This window comes from Sus scrofa, chromosome 4 (genome assembly GCF_000003025.6).
Source record: "Sus scrofa isolate TJ Tabasco breed Duroc chromosome 4, Sscrofa11.1, whole genome shotgun sequence".
NCBI lineage: Eukaryota > Metazoa > Chordata > Mammalia > Artiodactyla > Suidae > Sus > Sus scrofa.
In genome coordinates, this window is record NC_010446.5 from 53,758,710 (window position 1) to 53,773,612 (window position 14,903).

Sequence of the window (14,903 nt, forward strand, 5' to 3'; positions counted from 1 at the left end):
CAAAATGGATTAAAGACCTAGATATAAGAACAGACACTATAAAACTCTTAGAGGAAAACATAGGCCAAACACTCTCTGACATAAACGACAGTAACATCTTATCAGATCCACCTCTTAGAGTATTGACAAAAAAAAGAAAAATAAACAAACAGGACCTGATTAAACTTAAAAGTTTCTGCACTGCAAAGGAAACCATAAACAAAACGAAAAGACAACCCACAGAATGGGAGATAATCTTTGTAAATAAATCAACTGACAAGGGATTAATATCCAAAATTTATAAATACCTTCTGCAGCTCCAAACCAAAAAAACAAACAACCACATCAAAAAAATGGGCAGAAGATCTAAACAGATATTTCTCCAAAGAAGACATACAGATGGCTGAGAAACACATGAAAAGATGTTCAACCTCACTCATTGTTAGAGAAATGAGTGATGCAAATCAAAACCACTATGAGCTACCACCTTACACCAGCCAGAATGGCCATCATCAAAAAGTCTACAAACAATAAGTGCTGGAGAGGGTGTGGAGAAAAAAGAACCCTAGTACACTGTTGGTGGGATTGTAAATTGGTGCAACCACTGTGGAAAACAGTATGGAGATTCCTCAGAAAACTAATAAAGAACTACCATTTGATCCAGCATTCTCACTCCTGGGCGTCTATCCAGAGGAAACCATGACTCGCAAAGACACATGTACTCCAATGTTTACTGCAGCACTATTTACAATAGCCAAGACATGGAAACAACCTCAATGTCCATCGACAGAGGAGTGGATCAAGAAGATGTGGGACATATACACAATGGCATATTACTCGGGCATTAAAAGGAAAGAAATAATGGCAGTTTTAGCAACATGGATGGACCTAGAAACTATCATGCTAAGTGATGTCAGCCATACAATGAGACACCAATGTCCAGTGCTTTCACTGACATGTGGAATCTGAAAAAAGGACAGACTGAACTTCATTGCAGAACAGATGCTGACTCACAGACATTGAAAAACTTATGGTCTCTGGAGGAGACAGTTTGGGGGGTGGGAGGATGTGCTTGGGCTGTGGGATGGAAATCCTGTGAAATCAGATTTTTATGATCATTATACAACTACAAATGTGATAAATTCATTTGAGTAATAAAAAAATAATAATTTACAAAAAAAAAAAGATTTTTAAAATAAATATCCAGGAGTTCCCATTGTGGCTCAGATGGTTAAGAATCCAACATAGTGTTCATGAAGAAGTCTGATCGCTGGCCTCAAACACTGTGTTAAGGATCTGGCATTGCCACGAACTATGAAATAGTCACAGATGTAGCTCAAATCCAGGGTTGCTCTGGCTGTGGTATAGACCCCTACCTTTGTAACTTCCATATGCTGCAAGTGTGGCTGTAATCCAATGATATTTTCTGTTTGTTTCTTTCATTCTAAAGTGAAACTTTTTTGCTAGGGCTGGTCAGTGTCCTAAAATGTGATATTTGTGTGGACAAAACCTCATAATCTAATTATCTTTTCTGTTTGCCTTACATTCACTTAATTTATGTTTATTTTTAGAGCGGGGCAGTGTATTTTATACCCAGCTGTCTGTGAGAGGTTTTTTTTTTTTTTTTGTCTATCATCTTTTTAGGGCCACACCTGTGGCATATGGAGGTTCCTAGGCTAGGGGTCTAATCAGAGCTGCAGCTGCCAGCTATACCACAGGCACAGCAATGCCAGATCTAAGTGGAGTCTGTGACCTGCCACCTCATGGCAACTCCAGATCCTTAACCCACTGAGCGAGGCTAGGGATCAAACCTGCAACCTCATGGTTCCTAGTCAGATTCATTTCCACTATGCCATGACGGGAACTCCTGTCTGTGAGAAATATAAAAAGAAATGGAAAATAAATGAAAATGAGGAAAATCATCGCCTCTGATGTCTACCCTAAAATGTTTGAGGCTCCTGAACCTGAAATCCAGAATGTTGGAAGAGGGCAATAGATGTTGGATATTGGAAAATTAGAGGTAGTTATCAGGTAGGTTTATGAAAATATCATTCTGCCACACTGGAAGTTAAGACAAAGGAAAAGATGTAAGCATTGTGGTTGGGATTTTTTGTTGGCCCCTACTTTCTTTGTTGATGCTGATTATTTCCAAAGCTACCTTCCTCACCTCAATGGCTAAATAGATCTGGGTAACATTCCCCAAGGTAAGATCACATGGTATATTTCTCCCCAACTCAGAGTTTAAGAGTGAGATATCTGTGTATTCATCATGGCATAGTCTACTGTGTGTATACAGATTGTAGAATATCTGGTCATATTCCCTAAGTTGTGGTGTGAGATCTGGTACTTTCCTAAATGGAGTTTCAAGCAGTAATTTTAATTTACTAGGTTCAGTCCACCAAATATAAGGAAATGACATTTTTTTTGAAATTTGCATTAATTTATCCATACTTGTTAAACACATTGTCACCTAGAAATTAAAAGAACATATTTTTCAGTCAGCAACTGGAAAAACTTATCACATTTATGCTGACTTTATTTCATTTTGTGCATTTGAAGAAATGGAGAATAAAAATTCAAAGATTTATTAATGGAATGGGTAGACAATCTTGAAAATTGACCTCAAACATTGGCTGGTATATAAATACATAATTTTTCCCATCTAGGTAGTGTATTTAGTTCTATGGAGAACAGTATGGAGGTATCTTAGAAAACGATGCGTAGAACTACCACATGACCCAGCAATCCCACTCTTGGGCATATATCCGGAAAAAACTCTCCTTAAAAGACACATGCACCCACATGTTCATTGCAGCACTGTTCTCAATAAACAAGACATGGAATCAACCGAAATGTCCATTGATAGATGACTGGATTAGGAAGAAATGATATATAGTGGAATACTACTCAGCCATAAAAAAGAATGACATAATGCCATTTGCAGTAACATGCATGGAACTAGAGACTCTCGTACTGAGTGAAGTAAGTCAGAAAGAGAAAGACAAATGTCATATGATATCACTTATATCTGGAGTCTAATATATGGCACAAATGAACCTTTCACAGAAAAGAAAATCATGGACCTGGAGAATAGATTTGAGCTTGCCAAGGGCGAGGGGGAAAGAGTGGGGTAGATTGTAGTTTGGGATTAATAGACACAAACTATTGCCTTTGTAATGTATCAGCAATGAGATCCTGATGTGTAGCACTGGGAACTATGTCTAGTCACTTATGATGGAACACGTGAGAAAAAAGAATGTATACATGTAAGTGTAACTGGGTCACCACACTGTACAGTAGAAAAAAAAATATATGTATAAATGATAAAAATTTAAAAATAAAAATAAATACAAATTAAAAACCTACAGTAAAATAAATAAATAAATGAATGAAAAAGGTAAAGGAAAATAATATTTCAGTGATACATCTTTTCCTGAGGAATGTGGAGCTAAACAATTTCTCAAGGTGTCTTTAAGTTAAATGAGTATTCAAAATCCCCAGTGTTATAATATCTTTACTGCAGAACTCATCACTGATATAAGTCAGATATGTCCAAGTTACTTTTACTTAGACATTAAGTGAATTCAATCATTATGTCATTTAGCCACATACTGTAATATCCTCTGGTCTTTTTATTTTTTCCAGGTAGAATTTTTCATGTGCACTATTGCTCATTAACAAAAATTAACATTTTTGAATTTAGACTATATAAAATAAGTAGAACTTATCTTTAAATATTAAGCACACTCACAAATCATTTTGAACAATTTTCTCTAAATGAGAACATCTGAAACTAAGTCATTTTTAAAATTTATTTTCCAGGATGCAAAATTACATGAGACTAACATCATTTAGCATAATTTATAGTCTATATATTATAAAAGCTTTCAAACACATAACATGTCACACAAGTATGCATATATACAAACATATTTATGCATATATATGTCTGTATGTGTGTATATATATGTAATACTGTATATATATATATATTCTAGAAATAAAGCTATTCATTAATAGTTTATATTTTTGTAGTTAAATAGTGTATTTTAGATCAAGTCGGGCATAGTTTAATGCCAATATGGGAACACACTAAATTCATCGTTTTTGACTTTGAGATAATGATTCTTAAGAATATTGTGAGGAAAATAAAATTAATATCAGGTTTAACATTTTACTAATTACTCAAATCAATTTGGAATAATCATACCTTTCTAAGACTGTATAGAAATAGCACCTATTTTCTATTTCCCCATCTATCTAGCTATACAGCCTTTTCATATGATTCTCAGGTAAAATGTAATTCAGTAGGAAATGGAGAACTCAATCACATCCAAGTTCTGTTGAACTCACAAGTATTCCACTTGACACAAGTATTTTATCTGAATATGTACCCCTGATATTCTATTAATAACATTCATTGAAATTTTCAACCAAGGTAAACAGAATTTATTCTTCTGAGTACATCTTTGCTTGAAGGACATTAGCAATGCATAATTTGTAGGGACTCTAATCTGTATGACTCTGTTTTATAAGCTAGTAGATATGCTGAGGTACTAATTTACAACCCCAAATCATGAACCTCATGCAGTTGAGAGGAAAGACATTTATTCCCTCACATATAAAATTATGGTGATTTCTGAGGAATCAAATTGTGAATAAATGCAGTAACTTAAGTTTATGCACTGTCTATTACAGTATTGCAGAATTAAAAGGCAATGTGAGATGCACTGAGTTCCTAGAATGTTTAATAAGTATATAAACAGATGGTAAAATAGATCTGTATATATATATATACTTAATACACACACAGACACATGTATACACACACACATATAAATACATACATGTATACACACATATGATTATGTTTACTTTGGTAATGTAAAACTTGCTCTATTATTGTATATAACAGTATTTAATATTTAGTAGTCAAGACTAGAATTGTATAAGAGGACTGAGGAATACATAGGATTTGTTTAATATATGATGTTTACTCTAGAACAAATTACTGGCTTGCTTCCATAATTGTTCAACATTTTGAATTAATTTCTGAACTCTAAATCTAGTGTTTTGATGTGTCATGCAAGAAATTTTGTAACCCATTGTATATTTAATATATGGTCTTTTGGCAAAACACTCCCCATATTTTGCAAACATTGTGTTGTTTTAAAGCTTTATGAATTGCGTATTTAGAAACATGTTGAATCAGTAAATATGATTTTTTATTTTATTATTTATTTATTTATTTTTGTCTTTTTTGCCTTTTCTAAGGCTGCTCCCACAGCATATGGAGGTTCCCAGGCTAGGGGTCTAATTAGAGCTGTAGCCACCAGCCTACTCCAGAGCCACAGCAACACGGGATCTGAGCCGCGTCTGCAACATCCACCACAGCTCACTGCAATGGCGGATCCTTAACCCACTGAGCAAGGCCAGGCATCAAACCCACAACTTCATGGTTCCTAGTCAGATTCGTAAGCCACTGAGCCATGACAGGAACTCCAGTAAATATGTTGAATATAATCTTAGTCACTGTAGGTCAAAAAGTTTCCCGTTATGTGGAAAGATTATAAAAACAATTGTGTGAGAGCACTAAGTATAGTATCCTATTAAAATGAGAGAAACTTATGTTTATAACATAAGGTATCCTGACTTAAGTAGGCCCCAGGTTTGTATTACAGTGAAATATGAAGTCTAAAAGTGGATTTTAAGGCATAATTTCCAAACATTCACTGAAGTGTCATCTTTATATTTCAAAGTAGTTAGATGGATTTTTGTGCCCCTAATTCCAAGTTCTTAAGGATAACTTGCTAGAAAAGTAAAGATCAAATTAGAGACAACGGGAGACTACAGCATTTACTACAACACAGTAAGGAGATGTAAATTTAAAGCAATGTGACTTTCTCAGAGTCACAAACCAGGCAGTTACAGAAATCACTAGTGGTATAATCCAGTTCTCTGGCAACAGAATAGTGTTCATGGACCATAGATTTGACAGTCTTTTCTAATATAAACACCATATCTTATAGGTTTTTCTGCTCCTCAGAAAATTGTTTAACTTCTGTCAATCTTAGTTTTTCTTTTTTAAAAAAAGAAGAGAAAAACAAAAAACAAAAAGACAAGAGCAATGATAATACAATATGAGATTTTATGTAAATGATACAAGAGAATTTAGTGAGTTAAGGACTTACTGCAATGCCTTTCACATAGAAGTGTTAAATAAATATTAACTATTAATTTTCTTTATATTTGTTTATATTTTTATTATAACTCCCAGGACAGAACACTTTCTACTAGACCTGATTTCCAATCTCAGCTATAACTGTTGAAGATCTCTAAACAATATATAAATAACCATCATCAAATAACTCAAAGGGAAGGACACCTGTCCCTCATTGTCATGGCCATGTGCCTCATTGGGATGTTGAATATATTGACTCTGCACCATTAATATAATTAACCATTGCAAGCTCCTTTAGAGTTTTTTTTTTCCTTCTTATCCTTCTCTGTATCTAAAATAGCAAAACTCCAGACTTGTTTTCTATACAAAATGTTAACTATTTGCTGCCTATCCTAGGTTAAATTTATTTTAAAAATTTTCTGAGAAAAATCACACAGCCACCTTGTTTGTCTCTCAGTTCATATAGACTTTCAACGTTACCTGAAATATCCCCCACACTTCATTAGTATGTTCCTTCTCACCATCTCAAGAAACTACTTCATAAGTTCTTTCCATTCCTCAGACTTCCAGTTCTCTCACTCTTTGAGCCCTCAACTAAAAGAGCTAAAGACATTGTCTCAAACTTCCTCATGAAAATCAGAGTAGTTATTGATCAGAGAAGTCATTTGCCTCTATTTTTCTCACCACTAAATCTATATGCTTACCTAGCCTGTACCAATCCTCTGTACGTCTCCTCCAGTCACAATCATCAAAATATTTATCTGTACCCTGGATCCAGTAACTTGTACCTCTCAAGAACCTGCTGTGTAATATTCCCTTCTTGTGAGTTATTGTTTTATTCCTCTCTACCAAATCTAAATATGCTCTTCTCTTTACCCATTACAAATGAATACAGTGAAACAAAGCAGGGCTACAAGTTCCATTTACCCCACAATCCCCTCCATACGACATTCTATTTTTAATTTTTCACAGAAAAACTCTTATTAGACTTACACATTATCTTATCGTCATTAAATTAACTTTTAAATTGCCAATTTTCTCATTCTAATCAAATGTATTTTGTCTCAATGATTCTACTGATAGTAAGATCATAAAAGTCATCAATGGCCATTTCTTTAATTGTAATTAATGTCTAGGCAGAATAGCTCATATTTATAAATTCCATTTCTTGTACTTGTCATTGATGATACTATACACACTTGATTTTTTTTTCTTCTACTCATTCATTTCTCCTTCTTAATCTCCATGTCTGTTCAAATATAAATTTTGTAGTCACCCAGATTAGACCAGAGACCTTCTCTTTTATCTTTCTTTATTCTGGCCCATGATTATACAATCAGCCCCATGAATTTAAAATGAATTCATTGGTTTGTATGTGGTAATGACTACCATTTATTAATTTTTAATTCTGTTTTATTAACTCTACCATTAGATTTATATAGATAAACATGCATTTTATTTTAAAATTATAAATTTTATTTAGTAATATATAGCTACCTGATTATTATCTAAATATCATGTGGCCTAAACATAACTCTTATTTCTACTCTTAAAAAATAAGCAAGCAAACAAATTGTCTGATCCCACTAAAGCCATCTCAGAACAAGATTTCACTGATATCATTCTCCTTATATTCTATTGTCTCCATATAGGTAGTGATGTTTTAAAGATAAAAACCACAAGTCATGTTTCTGTTTATAATTAAAAAACACAGTATAAAATAAAATTACATAAATACTCAATCCAAAAGAAGATATAAAAAAGCAAAGGAGAAAAAGAACACAGAAAAAAATTAGAAAAATGAGATATTTAACCCTAAGAATATCAACAATAATGTTTAATTTTGAGTTATAAACATTCAAATTAAAAGGTAGATATTATCATATTGCATTAAAAGAGTAAGATGTAAATTGATACATGCTTCATGAAATTCACATTTTATGTAAAGATACAAATAGATTAAAGGTTAATGGATAGAGACAGAAAGTATAATAATGTTTACCAATGTCTATGTGAAAGGAAAAATGGGGAGTTTGTTTTTAATGGATACAAGATTTCAGATTGGGATGATGAAAAATGTCTGAAGACAGTCTTTGGTGATGATTGCACAACATTAGGAATGTGCTTAATGCTGCTAGATTTTACAATTAAAATGGTTAAAATGGCAAATTTTGCTATATTTTACCATAATAAAAATTAATGCATACATTAAAAAATCCCACGTTAACACTAAATAAAAGAATTTTGAAGTTACCAAATGAAAGTTAGAAAAAAATTGACAATATTATCATAGAAAAATAAACTTTATCAAAATACACAGAGAATAAATATATAAAATGCATCATTAAGAGAAGAAAACCATATTAAACATATATGCACCTAATAACTGAGCACCAAAATACATGAAGCAGGATCTGTTAGACTATAAGAAGAAACAGACAAATCTAAAATTATAATTGAGGATTTCAATAATGGATTGAACGAGGAGACAGAAAATCTGTTAATTATATCAGATTTAAACACTATTAAAAAATTTACCTATCTTATTTTCTAGAATATTCTCCCTAACAAAATAAGAGTGCATATTCTTTTGAAGTATATGTGAAAAAAAAAGATAGGCTGCTTCCTGGTTCATAAAATATATTTCATAAGAATGAAAGAGTTAAAGTAAGACAAAGCTTATTTTCCAACTATGGTGGAATTACTTTACAGTTATGAGAAGGTGCTTGAAAAAATTCTGAATAGTTTAAACACCACCACATTTTAAAATAAAAAAATGTGTGAAAGAATGGGTAAAATGAAAGTCCAAAAGCATTTTGAATTGAATGAATGTCTAAACTCAATTTATCAAAAGTATCATGATGCAGATAAAATAGTTCTTAGAGAGAAATTTATAGTATTAAACCCCTATGTTAGAAAAAAAAAGAAAGTGTCACATTAGTGACCTCAACTGGCACTTTAAGATATTAGCTAAAGAATATTATTTCACAAAAAAAGTTAAAATAAATAATAAAAATCAGGGGAAAATAATAAAAGATAAAACAAAACAATAGACGAAATCAATAAAACCAAACACTGTTTTTGAGATCAAGGAGTTTTATAAAATTCCTCCCCAAATAATAAATGAGAGACTGCACAAATCACCAATATAAAGACAAGATGTGGCATCTCTACTGACTCTATAAATAGAGATTAGATAATAAGGGCATATTATGAATAAATTTAAGTCAATAAATTTGAGAACTAGGATGAAATAGACAAATTTCTTGTGAGACAGAAACAAAAATTACCTCTAAGAAATAGATTATTTAAATAGTTCTCTATGTATTAAGAAAATGTATTTATGGCTAAAAAACTCACAGGAAGAAAACACTAGGCCTCACCAGTAATATATACCAAAAATTTATTTATTTATTTTTTAAATTTTTATTTTTTTGGCCATTTATTGGGCTGCTCCTGCAGCATATGGAGGTTCCCAGGCTAGGGGTCTAATCGGAGCTGTAGGCACTGGCCTACACCAGAGCCACAGCAATGTGGGATCCAAGCCGTGTTTGCAACCTACACCACAGCTCGCAGCAACGCCAGATCCTCAACCCACTGAGCAAGGCCAGGGATCAAACCCGCAACCTCCTGGTTCCTAGTGGGATTCGTTAACCACTGAGCCACAACAGGAACTCCCACCAAAAATTTAAAGGAAGAAATAAAAGCCTTTTTACACAAACTCTTTCAACAAATTCAAGAGGAAGGAAAATTCATACATTTTTCTATGAAGTCAGCATCACTGATACAAAATCAGACAAAGATGTTATAAGAATAAAAAAACCTAATGACTCTAATAATTAGAAGTCAGAACTTTTAATAAAAATTTAGCAAATGAAATTTGACCATACACAAAAATATAACACAACATGACTATGTGGATTGATGACAATAGCAAGTCATTGTTTTAACATTAAAAAATCAACCAATGTAATTAACTGTGTTAACAAATACATAAGAAAAAGCTAAATGCTCATTTGAATAGACAAAGAAAATGCATTCTGCAAAATCTATTGTACATACCTAATGAGGAATTTCAGGAAACTAGAAATAGAAGGATATTTCGCCTTGATAAAAGACATCTGTGAAAAACCTGTAGATAATATCATACTTAATGGTGAAGACTGAATATTCCCCTATGATCAGGAACAGGGAAAGAATCACCCCTCCCTCACTTCTACTTGATATTGTATGGAGGAGCTCATAGTAACTCTTTTTTAAAATTTAAGTTAAATGAAAATAGTATAAACTTATACAGTAATAGAATGTATTTATACTCATTCAGCGTGAGTTCTACACTAAGTATGTCCATGTGGCTTATTTATTTCTGAATTTCAGTTACTGCACTGAGTAGTCTAGTGAATGAAATAAAGGCTTAATGTAAAAACTAAGTATATTTAACTATTCTAATTTTAATCAAACAACTTTGATGGAGCTATCAGAATACCCTAATAATTGCTAGGTTTATCCTGACTTCCTCTTAAGAAAATTTTTTAAAAAATTTATTATTTTGCAGGATTTCTTGGTACAGTTTTCATTTGAGAAGATAAACTTTATTTTGCATATTACTATTTAACCATATTCTGATTGAGAATATCAAAACAAATTCCAGATCATCTCAAATCTCTATTCAGCTTTCATTTAGGCTCTAGGCTCCTTTACAGTCTATCTCTGTACACAGTCTTTTTGAAATCAATGGAAACTCCCTGTTCAAATCAATGATATGAGGGTATGAAACCAAAAGGAGAAAGTGGCCCTTGAGACAGTATAGCTCTTCAAATTGAAAAGTTATCTCGGTTATTACAGAACTTACTGCAACCCATTTCCTATTTCAATGTCAGTAAATTTTTGTGTTAAAAAGTGTTTCTAAAACAACCTTCATATTCAGCCTCACAATGGTATACTAAAACTGATTTGAGAACATAGAAATAGAAATAATGAAAAATAAACAGAGTAGCTTTAAAATAATGTTATTAACTGGTTAAGTGCAATAATGATTTTGAAACTACTGAAATGCAAAGAAAAGGGTAACCTACCCTTTTTATATAACTTGAAAAAAACAAACATTTAAAACAAATGGAGCAACTATATATTGTATATGTAGTTAAATCTGTATAACATTTAAATTTGATATTGTAATCATTTTAGTGTAAAATATAGTTGTTAATTGCATGCACAATGATGTACCATCATCATCACTATCTACATCAAAATGTTTTTATCACCCCAAACAGAAACCTGTCCCTATTAAGCAATAACTCCAATTCCCTCTACCCTCAACATGTACCCTCAAAGTTAGTTTTGTCTCTTTGAATTTGACTATAGCATATGTCAAATAAGTGGATTGTTCTTTTTTGTCTGGATTATTTTACTTAGCATAATACTTTCAAGGTTTTCCATGTTGAAGAATGTATCATAATTTCATTAATTTTTATGGATAGGTTCCACATATTATATATAACATTTTGTTTATGCATTCATTATTGATAAACGCCTGTATTGTTTCTGCCTTTTGAGTATTATAAACAATGCTACTATAATCACCTGTGTACAAATGAGTTTTAGTTTCTATTTTCAACTCTTAGATATAAACCTAGAAATGCAATTTTTGAGTCATATGTACTTCTACGTTTAACTCTCTTTGAAGAACTGTCAAACTGTTTTCCACAGTGGTAGCACATTTTTATTTTAATTTCTCTATTTCCTTATAGATATGTTGGGTTGTTCTGTCCTTTTTTGAAAGTGGGTTTACTGGTCTATTACTGTAAAACTTTCTATTTGCATTTTTGTTATGTCAATTTTTGCTTTCTATATTTTAGAGCCTCTTGGGTGTATATATGTTTATAACTGTTACATCTTGATGATTAAATATTTTATCAATAAATAATACCCTTTTTCTGCACTTTTTTAACTTAAGATCTCTTTTGTCTGATAATAATAAAGCCACCAGAGCAGTTTTATTTATTTTAGTTAATATTTGCATGGAATATCCCTTCCATCTGTTTTAATCTTTTTATGTCTTTGTATAAGTCTCTTACAGACAGCATATAGATACGTTTTTTAATCTTTCCTACAATCTCAGCCTTTTAATTAGCTAATCTATTTACATTTAAAAGAATTACCATAAAGAAATACTTGTTTATACCATTTAGCTATTTGTTTTTTGTGTCTTATTTTGTTTTCCTTAATTATGCATTACTACCTTTTTGTGTTTAGTTAATTGTTTTTATAGTACACCTTTTTCTTTCCTTTCTGTATATATTTTTAGTTGTTACCTTAATAGTTACCTTGGGGATTCTAATTACCTTAAATGTATAACAACTTAGTTTGAATAATATAAACTTGGCTTCAATACTATACAAACGCTCTTTTCTTATAGTTCTCGCCTCTCCATCTTTTAGTTTGGTATTGTCAGAGATAATGTCTGCATACATTGTGCCAATTAATATAGGTTTATAAATACTGTTTTACTGATTTTGCCCTTTAAGTCATAGAAAAAATAAGAGGAGTTGTGTACTAAAAGTACAACAGTTAAAGCATTTATATATGCCTATAATTACTTTTACTACATTCTTAACTTATTCATATGCTGTGATTTACTGTGTATTATCATATCATTTCAGCCTAAAGGATTCTATTTAGCATTTCTTTTACAGAATGTCTATTAGTGGTAAATTCCTTTAACATTTGTTTATCTTTGAGTGTCTTAATTCTTTATTCTTGAAGAATGATGTTTCCAGATACAGAATTCGTAGTTGGCAGATTTTTTTTTTCAGCATTTCAATTAGGTCATATTACTGCCTTATTGTTTCTCATGTTTTCTGATGAGAAAACAGCTATCAATCTTATTAAATATGACTTGTGGCTTTTTTCTTATTCATTCCAGATTTTTTTTTTTATTTTTGTCTTTGGCTTTTGAAAATTTGACTATAATGTATCTTAATTTGGATTTCCTACAGTTTATCTTCTTGGAGTTTTTGAGCTTCTTGAGTTTGCAGATTTATGTATTTCACCACATTTCAAAAGTTTTAGCCCATTACTTTTTGTTGTTGTTGTTGTTCTCTGCTATGTTTTCTTCTAGGTATTCCCATATTGGTATATTTGATGGTCTCCTGCAGGAACCTCAGTTTCTTCCCAATTTTCTTCAGTTTTCCTTTCTGTTTCTCAAACTGGATAATGGTAATTGCCCTAGCTTCAAATCTGTTGATTCTTTTGCCTAAAAATATGCTGTTAGCTTCTTTTTTATGATTTCCATGTCTATTTTACATTGCATTTTTTTATACACTGTTCTGATTTCCTTTAGTTCTTTGTCTACGGTTTCCCTTAGCTTGTTTAAACAGTTGATTTAATATCTTTAACTTGTAATTCCAATGTCTGAACATTCTCAGGATATCTTTTCAAATTATTTTTTCCTGTAAACCAGCCATATTTTTCTGCTTCATTCTCATTTTCTGCTGTTGTTGAGAATGAATTTTTTTTTTTTTTTTTTTTTTGTCTTTTTGCTTTATTTCTTGGGCCCTCCCGCTGGCATATGGCATGTGGAAGTTCCCAGGCTAGGGTCTAGTCGGAGCTGTAGCCACCGGCCTATGCCACAGCCACAGCAACGCAGGGATCCGAGCCACATCTGTGACCTACACCACAGCTCACGGCAACACCAGATCTTTAACCCACTGAGCAAGGCCAGGGATCTAACCCGCAATCTCCTGGTTCCTAGTCGGATTCGTTAACCACTGAGCCACGACGGGAACTCCAAGAATGAAAAATTTTAAGTACTAAAATATAACTCTGGAAGTAAGTCAGATTTTCTTCCTGAGAGATTGCTTTTTTATTGTCTTATACCCTTCCATTTTTAGAGGAAATTTTCCAAACTATTTTGGTAAAATGTGTGTTCCTTTTGGTGTGTGGTCACTGAAGTTCTTTTTTGACTGTGGTCAGCCTGTGACAAGATACAGATTTCTTTAAATTTCTAGATGAGAAACAAAACTAAGAAGTTACTTCTAACCAATACTTCTGGGAAAGCCATGCTTAGAGAAATAAATCACATGTAACCTTCTGTGTCAATCCCTCAAAGATCCACATAATAAACCAAGGTACACAAATACAAATTATTGGAGGAAAAGTTTCTTACTGTCCACACCGACACCAGCCACATGCTCTAGGGAAGTGAACTTTTATCCTCACACCCACAGAAAGGGTAATGAAAGGAGGATAGAAACATACACCCTGCTGTCTTACCAAAGTTTAGCAGCCTCTTCCTTCATCAAACACTTTTCTCTTGTCCTTGGTTTAAGTAGGTCATCTGGTTCCAGCAAGTGGTTCTTAAAGGTTTTGTTTGTTTGTTTGTCTGTTTTTTGTTTGTTTGTTTCCCAGATTAGTGATTGTTAGTGGTGGGACTGAAACCAGGAACTTATTACTCTGCCATTTTCCGTAATGTTACTCCCAGATTATTTTTTAATCTATTAAGAAATCATAACATTACTTATAGCATCTTATTCTAATATTTTCCAGTTTAGAATATTGCCAACAAATATAGCATGAATGTTAGGGAACATTTAGGGCATAGTAAAGAACTTCACTTAGTCCATTATAGTCTTTACCCATTTTTTCGCTAATAATATCTCACCATATCCTCATAACACTTTGCATAGAAATTATTATTTACATTTAAGAAATAAGAAAATAAAGATTATAAAAGTTAGATGGT